The sequence below is a fragment of the Dermacentor silvarum genome, chromosome 2 (assembly GCF_013339745.2).
Source record: "Dermacentor silvarum isolate Dsil-2018 chromosome 2, BIME_Dsil_1.4, whole genome shotgun sequence".
NCBI classification, from domain to species: Eukaryota; Metazoa; Arthropoda; class Arachnida; order Ixodida; family Ixodidae; genus Dermacentor; species Dermacentor silvarum.
Window position 1 is genome coordinate 210,603,479 of NC_051155.1, and position 13,817 is coordinate 210,617,295.

General features: G+C 44.1%; 1 protein-coding gene across 7 annotated transcripts in view; it reads left to right on the forward strand.

The window, feature by feature from the left end:
- The window catches only part of LOC119442530 (HIRA-interacting protein 3), a 36,778-nt gene extending 23,897 nt beyond the window's left edge, over positions 1-12,881 (forward strand). For all 7 annotated transcript variants that reach the window (XM_049662220.1, XM_049662219.1, XM_049662222.1 and 4 more), the window contains one exon: positions 6,003-12,881. The gene's annotated coding sequence lies outside the window, so the exon portion shown is untranslated. The remainder of the gene's footprint in view (positions 1-6,002) is intronic.
- Positions 12,882-13,817: the final 936 nt, after the last annotated feature.

Consider the following 13,817-nt stretch of genomic DNA (forward strand, 5'->3'; position numbering starts at 1 on the left):
CAGTAAGCATACATTTGTTTAGATTTGTGACATTGCAGCAGTGTCATTAGCGCACAGTTTAAGCACAAAATTTAAGCAACAGTACTTTAGGCTTTACATTTTTTCTGCTATAAATCAATCATTTTCCAGCTAGAAAATGTATGCTTATAACAAATATTGAAAATGGTGAAGGCATTTTCATGTCAGTGCAACTCCATTGTGATGAAGTTTGACTGTATTTATAGACTACAACAGCGATCACTGCACTAGATCTAGAAAACACGGCAACAGAAGTCTGCATTAAAAATGCTTCTCCAGTTTTAAGCTGACTGAATTGTAACCAACAGTAACTGAACAGTAATCTTTCAAAAAAATTATTTATTCGGTAATTGAGGAACTCTCTAGCACTGCACCTTCAATTCAAAATTGTATAGACAGAGTGGGTCAGGGTGATATACTTGAATACGGGAAGGGGTACGGTGAAGAGTATTGAGAAAGCCTTCTGCTGTAACCCCTGAACTTGACGACCAAGCTATTCTCTCTAGTGCGCATGTGCGCAATCTGTTCTTGATTTCTATCACGCCTTCCCTCTCCCCTTGACTTTTCTTTATATTCACGAGCGTGAATAAACCCGGGGTCTTCTGCATGGTACGACCGTGTCGTTCACTACTGGAGCGGCGTTGCCGCCGCCCGAAAGCATCGTAACACTGGCGACGAGGATTCCCACCGATACGAAACAGCTGCCGGGTACCAGCCAAGAGACGAAGACACCCATCGGCCCAACCGCAGTCATGGCCCTCAAGCTTCCGGATTTCATAGAGGACACAGATAAGTGGCACGCGTATCTCGTAAAAGTCGACGCTTACTTTGAAGCAAACGAGGTTACAGACGATGCCAAGAAGAGGGCCTTGTTGGTGGCAGCGTTAGGATCAAAGACCGTTGAGATTCTTTGCGGTAGAGTGGCACCGAGAAAACCGAGCTCGCTGAGCTATGAAGAAGTCGTTTCAACATTGAATGAGCACTATGATCCGTCACCTAACGAGATATCGGAAAGTTTCAAGTTCTTCCATCGAAACCAACAAGAAGGAGAGTCTATGCAGGCGTTTATCGTCGAGATTCGTAGGCTAGCCCATAACTGCAACTTCTCTTCGATGTTGCAGCGAATGCTGAGGGATCGCATCGTTTGCGGAGTGCGGTCGAAAAACTTGCAGAAACAGCTGCTAGCGAAGAAGGACTTGACACTTTCGGAAGCCGAAGCACTTGCTCTAGCAGCAGAAAGCGCAGAGCTAGGTTCGCAACAAATGGACAGGCAAGGTGACGCCGTCGGTGGGCTCAACTTTCAGCGGAAAGGGGAACAACCCGCAATAATAAGGAATGAGCCGAGCGTGTTATCGCACCAATGTAACTGCTGTGGCAGACAGGGGCATCAAGCCATTGCGTGCTCGCTGCGAAGGCGCCGATGTTACAAATGCGGGCGACAAGGTCACTTGGCGCGAGTATGCTCTCGAACAGTTTCCGCCCATCGAACCTTGGCGATAACCGAATGTTCAGCGGGAAGTGAAGATAGCGGCAGCAATGCATTGCAAATTTGGTCAGTAAAAAGTAATGAATGTATGGTTCCGCCCCTACGGAAGCTTGTCACGTGGAATGGAATTTCACTGAAGATGATAATCGACACAGGCTCACCTGTCTGCGTGGTGCCCAAAGCAGTATACGAAGCCCATCGTCATAAGTGGCCACCGCTTTGTGAGGCTGCGTTAACACTTTCATGTTATCTTGGAAAGCTGCCAGTGCTTGGCGTTCTGCAAATGCAAGCTTCCTATAAGTCAGTGACAGTTGACTGCAATCTCGTCGTGTTAAACTGCGAAGGTCCTAGCCTTTGCGGCCGTGACTTATTGCAGAAACTTGAGATACAAGGGGCGCCGCTTCTTCACATCGTGTCGCAGTCAGCCGAAGTAAAGCTGGAGAGTCAAGGAGCTGCACCCGTGATGGACCGTTATGCTGACCTTTTCACGGACGGCGTGGGACTCATCAAGGGGCCACCCGCACGGCTGCATATAAAGGACGGAGCAACACCAAGGTTCTGCAAGGCAAGAAACGTTCCATTCGCTTTGCTAGATAAAGTCTCCGCCGAGTTAGACCGACTCGTGGCCAGGGGCATTATTTCGCCTGTTTCCTATGCAGAATGGGCAACCCCGATAGTTCCCGTATTGAAAGGCGATGGGACAGTTCGCATCTGTGGTGATTTTAAAGTAACCCTGAACCCAGTCTGTGAAATGGAAAGATATCCCTTACCCGTAGTAGACGACATTTTCGCTACGCTTCGCGGTGGACAGCAGTTCAGCATCTTGGATTTACGCGATGCCTACAACCAAATTCTTCTAGACGAAGATTCGCGTAAATTGGCCGTTATAAACACTCACAAAGGCCTCTTCTGTTATAATCGACTGCCATTTGGAATTGCATCCGCACCTGCGATTTTTCAAAGAACCATTGAGTATGTTCTGCAAGGCCTTCCAGGGGTTCAAGCGTACTTAGATGACGTCCTAATAGCGGATGCGAATGATAAGCCGAATACGAACCTGCAAGCAGTTCTACAGCGTTTCAGAGAATACGGCATCAAGCTCCGGGCGGACAAGTGCCGACTAGGCGAGGCGTCCGTTACGTATCTAGGACATAGAATTGACGCGGCAGGTTTGCATCCGTCGGAGAAGAATGTCGAGGCAATTAGGCTGGCTCCAGCTCCTCGGAATGTTACGGAGCTGCGGTCCTTTTTGGGCATGCTTACGTTTTATAACAAATTCTTGCCTAATCTGTCCACCCTTCTCAGCCCCTTATACCGACTTCTGGAAAAGAAATCAAAATGGTCTTGGGACGGGCCTGAAGATGATGCATTCCGGGAAGCTAAAGCCGCTTTGTGTTCCGCTCCGGTGCTGACTCACTTCGACCCGGGAAGAGAGCTATTTTTGGAGTGTGATGCGTCACCCTACGGTGTGGGAGCGGCCCTACTCCATCGAATTGAAGGACAGTATCAGCCCCTAGGATTCCGATCTCGGACGCTTACTGCCGCAGAAAAAAATTATTCACAGATAGAACGGGAGGCATTGGCTCTTGTCTACGGTGTCACGAGATTCCGAGATTATCTGCTGGGCAGGCAATTCACACTGGTAACTGACCATCAGCCATTGTTGGGTCTCCTAAGAGCGGACAGGCAAACGCCGGTTATGGCCGCTGCCCGCATTCAGCGATGGGCCATCATACTCGGGGCCTACCGATATCGGTTACAACATAAGCCTGGAAAATTCATGTGCAATGCCGATGCTCTAAGCCGTCTACCTCAACCATTGCAGGAGGAAGCGGACCAGGAAGATGAGGCCCAAATCGTACTGACCCTGGACCAGTGGGATCAGTCAGCCGTGCCATTAAAGGAACTCCAAGCACTCGCCGTCACTGATGAGGTACTCGCACAGGTACGCAAGTACACACTGGAAGGTTGGCCGCACAGTTTTCACACGGAAACGAAAGAAATGGCCGAGTTCTATAAAAAGCGGCATGAGCTGTCTGTTACTGAAGGAATGCTCTACTGGGGTTATCGCTTTGTAGTGCCAAAAGATGCGCGAGGGAAGCTGCTAAGGCTACTACATGCAGCTCACCAAGGCGTGTCCACTATGAAGGCAAAAGCCAGATCTTTATTTTGGTGGCCTGGCTTAGAGCAGGACATCGAGCGCATTGCTGCGACATGCCACAACTGCGTGCAATCATTACCGATGCCTCAGGCGAAAGAACCAGTAAATTGGCCCGAGACGCGCGAAAGGTGGTCGCGCTTGCATATTGATTATGCTGGACCAATCAAAGGGACAATGATACTGGTAGTCGTCGATTCACACACAAAATGGATTGAGGCGGTTCCCGTGTCACAGGCGAACTCTCACAGCACAATAAATGCCCTCAGAACTATATTTAGCCGTTTCGGCATACCGCGCACGGTGGTGACCGACAACGGGACGCCATTCACAGCATGGGCGTTCGAGCAGTTTATGCAGCGCAATGGAATCGCACATATTCGAACACCTCCTTATCATCCCCAGAGTAATGGCCTAGCCGAGCGAGCCGTGCGCACAGTCAAAGAAGGCTTGAAGAAGATAGGAGGCGGTTGCCTCATAACGTCGTTGGCCCGGCTATTGTGCAATTATCGAAACGCACCACACCAAGCGGGCCCCTCTCCTTCAGAGATGCTATTAGGTTACCGTGTGCGCACAAGATTAGACATGTCTTTTCCTTCCAGAGCTTGCCCTGCCAACGCTTCGAATGACTCGGGCTGGAATTTTGCACCAGGAGACTCTGTGTACGTGCGAAATTACGGCGCCGGTGATAAGTGGTCCCCGGGCACGGTGGAAGCTACTTCCGGCGCTCGCCTCCTGGATGTTAAGACTGCGGACGGGCTTGTCCGTCGCCACTTGGATCAAGTTCGTAAACGGAGCCCAGATGAAACCCCCGCAGCCGTCGATCTGTCGAGGCCTCCAACACCAGGTTCCCCGGTCATGCAGGACCCAAGGGCGGCTGACACATCCGAAAGAATACCAGAAGCGCAACCCCAGGAGCTACGTCGCTCCACGCGATCAAAGAAACCGGTCATGCGTTTTGGCTACTAAGGGTGAAGAAATGCTGTAACCCCTGAACTTGACGACCAAGCTATTCTCTCTAGTGCGCATGTGCGCAATCTGTTCTTGATTTCTATCACGCCTTCCCTCTCCCCTTGACTTTTCTTTATATTCACGAGCGTGAATAAACCCGGGGTCTTCTGCATGGTACGATCGTGTCGTTCACTACTGGAGCGGCGTTGCCGCCGCCCGAAAGCATCGTAACACCTTCGTTATAAGCTCAGGGCATATGCACATCCTGAAATTTCTTTCTTCTCTTTTCTTCTTTGCTTGACGGGTACCCATTTCCGTCACCAAGTTCTTCCTTCGTCAGATGCAGTTTTGAGAAAAGCTTTTGCCTATAGCATGTGACTGGAGACCCTAACAAGAGGTTTAAGTTAAACATCAAGAAACACATAGACATAAAGTTGCCAGCAGAACCCTACTGCTTTTAAGGCATTTTGAATTGGTTTTGTTGTATACTTATTCACTATCTGCATTTCCTGCGTTAACATATCTATGTGGTGTTTTGTTAGTTTCTATGCTTTAATCGTACATTGAGCAGGAGCAAGCAAAATTAATTGTTTTAAAGCAGTAATATCTCTTCAGTTGCTCTAACCATTTGAATCCAAGGGAAGCATAGAGAAAGTTAACTGGGGCAGTGCATTAAAATGTAGAATTAAAAGGAAAAAGGGAAAGTGAAAGAAAAGACAATTTGCTGCCGGTGGGAACCAAACCCACAACCTCCACAGGACACATGCAATGCTTTACCCCGATTGAGCTACCACAAGTGACTGTCCACTTTATCGGGTAGTTGTGTATGTGTACTAAAACCTGGCCCAATGGAGCTGTTATTTGTGGAGCTATTATTCAGCTCCACATTAGCCAGCACAGAGCATCACCTGCGTCGTGCAGAGGTTGTCGGTTCGGCTTCCACCGGTGGCACATTGGTTTTTCTTACACTTTGATTTCCCTTTTCCGTACTAATCGCACGTAGCAATTAAAGAAATACAGTTACTTTCCTGTATGCTTTCCTTGCCTTTGTTGTCTTTTTCATACGGTTGTTACCAACAAAAATCTTGCCCCTCAGTTTTCCTTATTCTACAGTTGCAGCAGTTATCTAAATCTAGAAACCACAATTCAAATGTAATTTAACTGCTAACTTGCATGGCTCAAAAAAATTCTACATCATGAAGGCTAATTTAGGGCTATAATCATTAGCAGATTGTTTCAACTCTCATCTTCCAGCTGATACATTAGCCACACTTACCAAACAATGTGATATAAATCCTGATGGAAAAGGTCTTCCCTCTCTGAATACTATTTACAAATAATAATAAATGCAAGATATTATAGCTCTTCCACTTTGTTCTTCTGTTGCAGAAGCTCCTTTCACTAAATACTACTTTACCACATTCTCTGGCATTGCTAGAAGACACGAATTACTCTACCCCTCTGGTATGTCTTATCAAACGATCGATGAAAGCAGCTTGCAAGCTTATTTCGGCGAGCCATTCAATAAATGTTTGCTCATTGGCGAAACTTGGTGGCAACCTACATTGGGCTTGCAGCATTATTTTGTGCCTGGCGATGCCAAATTTTCTGGGCAACCCTCGAGCTACTTATTTGCTGTGTGTTTGTTTGTCCTGTATCCTGTAATGTCGCATGTTTACCAAAAAAATAATTCTTACATAAATTTTAACTTATATTTATGTTAGCTTTGGATGGCTTTGTGGCTTCTGGCTGTCAAGCGTGTGGACATGTGGCGTGTGACGTGTGTCAGTCTTGCTTTAACACAATGGTCTTAGAAACTTTACCTCAGAGACGTAACTCCGTTCCACTGCGATAAAAATATGATCATGGCATAACTCAGTTTCACTGAGAAAAAAATATGATCATGGCACACAGTCATACATTCATAATTTCAGCTGATATCTCTGCCATTTACTTTTTTTCCTCGGCTTATCATGTTGCCGAAAATTATAATTATCGTTGCAGAACTTCTTCATTCTAGATATTTTCTTGTTTGCCATGTATGTCAGGAATTCATGGTGCAATTTACACTCATGCTAACGATAAAGAGGCTTCTGCAGCAATTTTTATGAAAGACATGGGACGCTGTAGTAAAAAGCACCGCCTCGTGAATCTTTTCCAGGGATAACTTCTTGCACGCACCTTGTATGAACAGAGTTATCCGGTGTCACTTGTTGTCTTAGCACTGGGCTAACAGTGTGTCTGTTTGGACTAACACTTGTGAAAGTGATTATGAATAATGGCACGAGAGATGCATGGGCACTCCATCAAGATTGCTGTAACCGTGACAAGAGGCATATCACAATGTTTCAGCACAGAAACTAATGTGCTGACTCCTAATTAACGAATTTAGGCACTTTTTCTTAACTCGAAAATCATACATCAAGCAAGTTTGTTACTTTCTTTAGGATCACAAAAGCAAGTGCCATGACTTGGTTATTTCTGGCTGATTAAGTATGTGCAATAAAAATTAAATAGTCAGACACAATAATTCATACTTGCATACCTCAAGATTAGTGTAAATTAACAAATTCCAAGTTTAGGTAGGGTCACTATATTTTCTTTGCTGTAATTGAGCAAAGTCTTCTGTTGGGGGAATGCTAGTTGCACTCTTTGCATGATCAGTCGTAGTTTTGCGCAACAAATAAGCCAAAATTTCATCAAGCCTCAGCATCTGATGAGCTGACGTCATGTTTCTGCAAACTTAATATAAAGAATTTCATATCATGCTAAATAATAGGCTACAAAACTCAAAAATACATGAGCTATTGGAATGCATGTGTTAAAATGCCACATTTACCTAAACCTTAGCTGATACTTTTGTAAAATGTGCAGACGCAACTTTGGGATTGGCTGTAGACGTGATTCAAGGATTCTAAAAGTAATCATCAAAGTTGCCTTCGGCAATCTGTTTGATGAGCACAGCTGCATCACTATATCAAAAGACTCGCTTAAAAAGTGCACCATTTAAATCTTATCAGCATCGTTTCAGTGATCATGCATCACTAAACATGTTGCAAACTGGATAGCCTGCCATGTGAAAACGCGTCCTTGCTAAGCTAATCTCATTAATTTCTTATGAAATTGTGCATTTAAAAAGCAGTAGGCAGAATTGAGGACAGCACATTGTCTGAGGAACAGAGCAATCACATTACATCGATGCAGCTGACATGTAAATTTGGGTCATAAGAGTGAACTTTCTATGTATCATACACAATTGCCTAAGACATTTGGGATTAATGCTGTGTAGGTAAGAATGTATGACACTTTGCTTTGGTTTATATTTTGCTCAGCTCAAATTTGGGAAAAACATTTTTTGGAGAGGGAACTAATTTTTTGGAAGGGGTAGATAGTCGCAGGATCAAATCCTGGTCACAGCAGCCGCATTTCATTGATAGTGAAATGCAAAAACGCCTGCGTACTGTACTTTGGGTGTACGTTAAAGAACCCCAGGTGGTCGAAATTAATCCGGTGTCCCCCACTACGTTGTGCCTCATAATGAGATTGTGGTTTTGGCACATAAAACCCCAGTATTAAATTTTTTTGTTTTGTTTCTAGATCACAATGACTTAGCTGTTGCCAATTTCACCTGCTTTAAGAACTTGTTTGTATAAACTTGCTTGAAGCAAGTATTCCTCTTGCATACGTTCACCATCAGAACATTTGAAATGGAAGGTCAGAGACCGACCTGCAAACAGGTTTACAAACAAAATTACTTTTTCATAAATCTTGACACAACATTCGTAAAATCGTAAAATGAGCCAAAATTTGTAAACTTTGTGAAAAATTCCAGAGAGTTGGCGGGTGTGATCATAGCTTTAACTCGAATATTTATTTTCCAAACTTCGCTCTGCAGGCTTCAAGTAATGCCTTATAGATGTTATTGGGGTGCTCTTTCTCTTATGTTGGTTGCTAGTTACCATGCATCGGGCACGACAGCTTGTTTCTTTTGCCTTTGTTCTTTTGTTCAGTCTTGTTGCTTCTTGATTTTGATGAGCTAGCTTGTATAAAAGAAAAAAGAAAAGATTGGTGCATTAGAATAAATGCATGCTTCACAATGGCCTTGGATCCATATGTACATAAACACGATTCCTCTGTGCGTGCTTAGAAATGACATCTGCAGGTAGGCCTTGAGGGCCATATTAAAAAACAATTTTCCAGCAGCGTGAGCTTGCCAGCTGTTTATATGCCTTTAAGCATTGGACACAACATGAAATTTTATTTTATAACCATGTGTTTGAGCCTGCAGTTGAGTCTTCATATGTGCAATCGTAATGAGTCACATCAAATCATTCTGAAAAATGCCCATGTCCTTTGTCTTTTGGCAATCGAAGATGACTACTAACTTAATCTGAGGCCACATTCCTTTGAAGTTACTTCTTGCCACATAATTTGTTTCGCTGCAGGCCTAGAGTGCTGATAGTGGATGTGTGACAATTTTGACTGTTGGTCAAAATGTGGCATACATGGCACAGGGACTGATGTATTATTTCTTTTCAGCGTTTTATGGCCAACTAACTTTCTGACAACCAGTTATCAGTTCATTTCAAGGTTAATGGTTTACTGTTCCTAAAATCTTGTCAGCAGCTTCTCAAGATTGTTTTATTCATCCAGTATGTGGCAGTGTCGATTCAGGTTTGGTTTCACCCTTCAGTTGTGCAATGCCCTGCCCGCTGGGGCCTTTTCTACATGTCTGCATAGTGTATGAGGCGGACCTCATTTACCTCCTGCTAATAATATTAAGTTTGTGCAACTTGCTGGAAATAACCAGTGCCACCAGTAGACTGTGTGACATGCACAAGAGGCTGTCACATTGCCTCCCTTGCCTCTACACTGACTTTTTTAATGCTTTGATAGTGCTAAGTTTACATGTTCTTGTGTTTAGTTAGCATGATTATATGCTTGTGTTGTCAAGCCCAATGGTTAAGCTTGAGCCGGCAGTTCTGTTTGTCGAAGTCTGCTGTGTTCTATGTGTCTGCAGTGGAGACCACTTGTAACTTGACTGCTTGGAGTACAGTGCTGAATATTGTTTGACTTTTTCTCATGACCAGGCTTTGACCAGGCTTTCTTCCTTTCCATTTAAACTATTTATGTGCCATTTGAGGAGAAGGTAAATGGGAGTGCTAAATCTACTGAACATTATAAGCAAACACTATTAGTAGCATTAAAGACTACCCATTAGTGAAAAAAAAACAAAATGCTACTAAAGCCTCATTTTTTCACTCTCTCTTGCATATATAAGCTATGCTAGTAATGATATCATGGCATGGTGTCACAGACATCACTTTCTTTTTTCTGTCAATTTGTATCATTTTCCTGCAGAAGGATGAGACTATAAATAAAGAAGAAAGAATAGATGGTCGGGAGTTAAGCATAAGTAAGCAGATGCATCACACCTAAAGAAATGAATAAAACATAAAATATCAGCATTAATGATAACAAAACTGAAAAAATTCTCTGTCATTGTCACTCGCTACAAGTGAGGCAGAACAACTCCCCTACCTGCTTCAAAATGTCTGCTAACTTCTTCGCACGCAGTGTGTCCCATTTCACATCTGCAATGTCTTTATTATGTTACGTGCATTCTCTGTGAGGCAACAACACGTCAGACGCTGTAGATATACTGTGTGAATGTGGCATCGTGGTAGGCAGTGGGAATGCATTTGTTCACATTTTCAGTGGTGCGATTGCTGCTCGAGGTTTTTTCCAACAACATCAGAACTGTTTTTTCCCCTATTGGGCAAACATGCACTACTCTCTGCGGTAAACTTCATATCCGCCTTGGGCTGAATACTGTTATGCGCTTGCGTCATCTGCTGAAGGGCACTTTAAATGCTAATATTATTTTGTTTGTTTTTTTTTCACCTTCAGGCACAAATTTAAGGCCTTCAAATGTATATGTCTTTTTTTTTTTTCTTTCCGTGGGAACACGTGGCGAACTTTCCAGAAAAAAGTTTTGTATCTGTAGCATGAATATTTAAGTCACGTCAGGCTAGTTGTCATAATTACAAAAGTTATACATGCATTGACCTCTTAAAATTTTTGCATCACATCGTGAAAAGAACTTAAAAAATTGTTACCAGTAGATGGCTTGGGTATCATTGTGTAGAGGGCCTTCTGATGCAAGAAAGAACACAAATTAACAATAGTGATACAGAGCAACACATTGCATTTTTCACCACACCTGGTAGCACGCTGCATAAAGTACGATTGTTTTGCATTACTTCCTGCACTAAAGTTACTTATGACATTGTTTTTGGTTAGCAGAGGGTTACGTTTACATTCAAAGCCACGTTTAAGATTTTTTTCTTGTCGCCACTACTCGGAACATTCAAAAGTAAATTGCGTCTGCACATGGAGATGCCGTGACTGAAAGGGCTAAAGACTACAAAATTGCCAACCCTGTAAAATCAAAGAGAATTTTTCATGCCTTTACTTCACATTCGGAACCACTGTACAGCACCTCATTTAACCATCCATGTCGTATACTGCAGCACATCTGAATATCAAGAGTTTGAGATTGCTCTCCACCATATACGAAAAGAAAGTAAGGCTGTTTGCAATTTGCAGCGTAAATTTTCACGCTCACCGCAGTAGCTCTGTCGCTGTGGCAGCATGCTGTTGAGTACAACATTGCCAAAACAAATCCTGGGTGCACTTGCTGCATTCCACTGGAGGCAGTAGTGCTAAAACATACGTATGCTTAGATTTAGCTAGGTACAGATTAAGAAAATTCCCAGACAGTCAAAATTAAGCTGTCACCCTTTACAACGGTATCTGCTAAAGCACACACTGCAACCTTCAGGCATTAAACTGAGGACGTATTTAGTGAAAACACCCGTGTACTTAGATTTAGGTGCACGTTAAAGAACCCCAGGTGGTCCAAATTTCCAGAGTCCCCCACTACGGCGTGCCTCATAATCAGATCGTGGTTTTGGCACGTAAAACGCCATAATTCATTAAATTAATTAGTGCTAATATTCACAACTCTCCTACTGCTGTCTAGGTTATAAGTGGTCTGCACTGTATCAACTATGGTGCTGTTTAGGCTGTTCTCATCGGAGCGGCAGTCTTGATGCAGCTAGCAATAGACTATGCACTTTTGTTTCGCTGTTGTTTTTCCATGGTTGATCACAAAATGCAGTGAATCATGCCCTCACAGTGGCATGAGTATTTTTGCAGCCAGTCATTGGGTTTACCATTTAACTTGACTAAAAGTTTCCTTTTCATGGCTTTGGTTGATTCACCCAGCAATATTTCGTCGCATAAGACATTGTGGAAACTTTGTTACTCCGCTGCTGGTGCAAAATCATGTTCTCGCGTCCCTGTAGTGTCGCTTTCATTTTGACTGCAAGCCATCATCAACATTGCAAGAATGTGCCATGTGTAATAGAAGTGTAGTGAGAGCATTGGAGGAAGGGGCTGTACATATTGCAGTCTTTGCATAATGACCTTGTGTTGCCTTGGTGACGGGACCTGCAGTGTGAAAGCTGTGTTGTGCGAATGAAGGTGCAAGTTTTATTTGACACTAGGTAGGCTACTGTGTCCTTAACCAAAGCTTGTCACGGGACTGTGTGGCGGTACTGCTGCTGCTTCTGTGCGTCTGGACTTTGGATCTCCAGTGATTGCAACTGTCCCGTGCAATCATTTCACAAGCTGCCTGAAAGAATGTCAATCGAAGACAGCATAGCTTAATGAAAAAAAAAGGGGGGGGGGGGGGGACAAAGTAGCGGAATGTTAATTCAATGGAGTCCTCTCCATGTTCTTGGTGCACAAGAAGCGTTGCAGCTGGACACAGACCACACGCACCTGTGACAGCTCCCGTCAGAGTCACGTGACCTGCATATTGACGCTGAACGTATGAACAGCATCCTTTTTTTTTTGTTCATCCAGAAAGAATGCCTGTGAGCGTTGTGGAGGTTGTCATACCATGTCTTGTGGCGAGTGTGTGTTTTTGTATGTGTAGAGGTGTGCTTTTGTGTGCGTGCTTATATATGCGTGAAATTGTGGTGGTGAAAAGGGTGAGTGCATGATGCGAACCGGGTGGTTCTTTGTACATTACACTTTTCCTGACCTTCCATCCATACTGAAGACGTCTGGGCAGAGGGTTCGCGCTTTCATACGGCGTTGATATTTCTGTTTTAAGAAATACACTTGCATACACTATATACATTATGTATAGTGCTCCGCTGGTCATGTAGAGGAGAAATAAAATCCAGTGATGAAACACTCTTGCCTCCCTTCTTATCATTGTATGTGTGCTGGGTGGCATAAGAAAGCAAAGGCACAGCCTCACACGCTCGGACTACACTGGCCAGCGTCTGCTGCCACGATAGTCACGTGATAGCCACGGTCTCGTGACTAAGTCAATGCGGCTGCGATTAGCGCAGATTCTCGGTGGAGCCGAGCGAGAGAGAGAGAGAACGATTACGATGCACGAAATTGACTACGCCCATGCAAAGTAAAGCTCCGACGCCTATTCTGCGGCAGGAAAATATTGCCGCTCACCTGTGGCACGCGTTTTGGGGCTAGTGTGGCTTACCAAACAGTTGCTGTCCGAGCTGGTGGTCTTAACGGCCAGCCGCATATGGGATGTGTACTTCCTACTTCGGTGCGGCAGTCACTATATATCTCATTATGCCGTGTTGAAGTTTGCTGCAAATTATGATATGCGACCACGTGCAACATGACCACGGTTACATGACGCGGCGCAAATATTTCGTAAATATACTTCAGTATTAAAGTACTGCTCGTTTTGCCATTTTTGTTTGTCTGTGTTACGACTTTGTAAGCAGAAATGCATTCCACGCCGTTTGCTGCCTAAAACTGTTTTGTCATATGGCGAACGCTTTAATTAGAGATGATGAAACCACTCAAATATGTGTAGTAGTAGTGTCCTTAAAACCGTCCATGGCAGACCCCCTTGTTTAACGACGACGAAAATGCTTCGTGACCTCTGATATAGGCCCTCAAAACAGGTGTGAACATGTTCATTGATTCTCAATTTTATTCAAATGTTTGCACACAACGTATCATGGGGCGCCCGTAAATTCGAAATAGATGCCCGCGCCCGGCGTGACGTCAACCTACCTGCTCGCTAGCTGCTAGTGACACCGGCGTCGGTGATATGCAGACAAAAACAACTTCAATTTGCAGCTTAGAAGT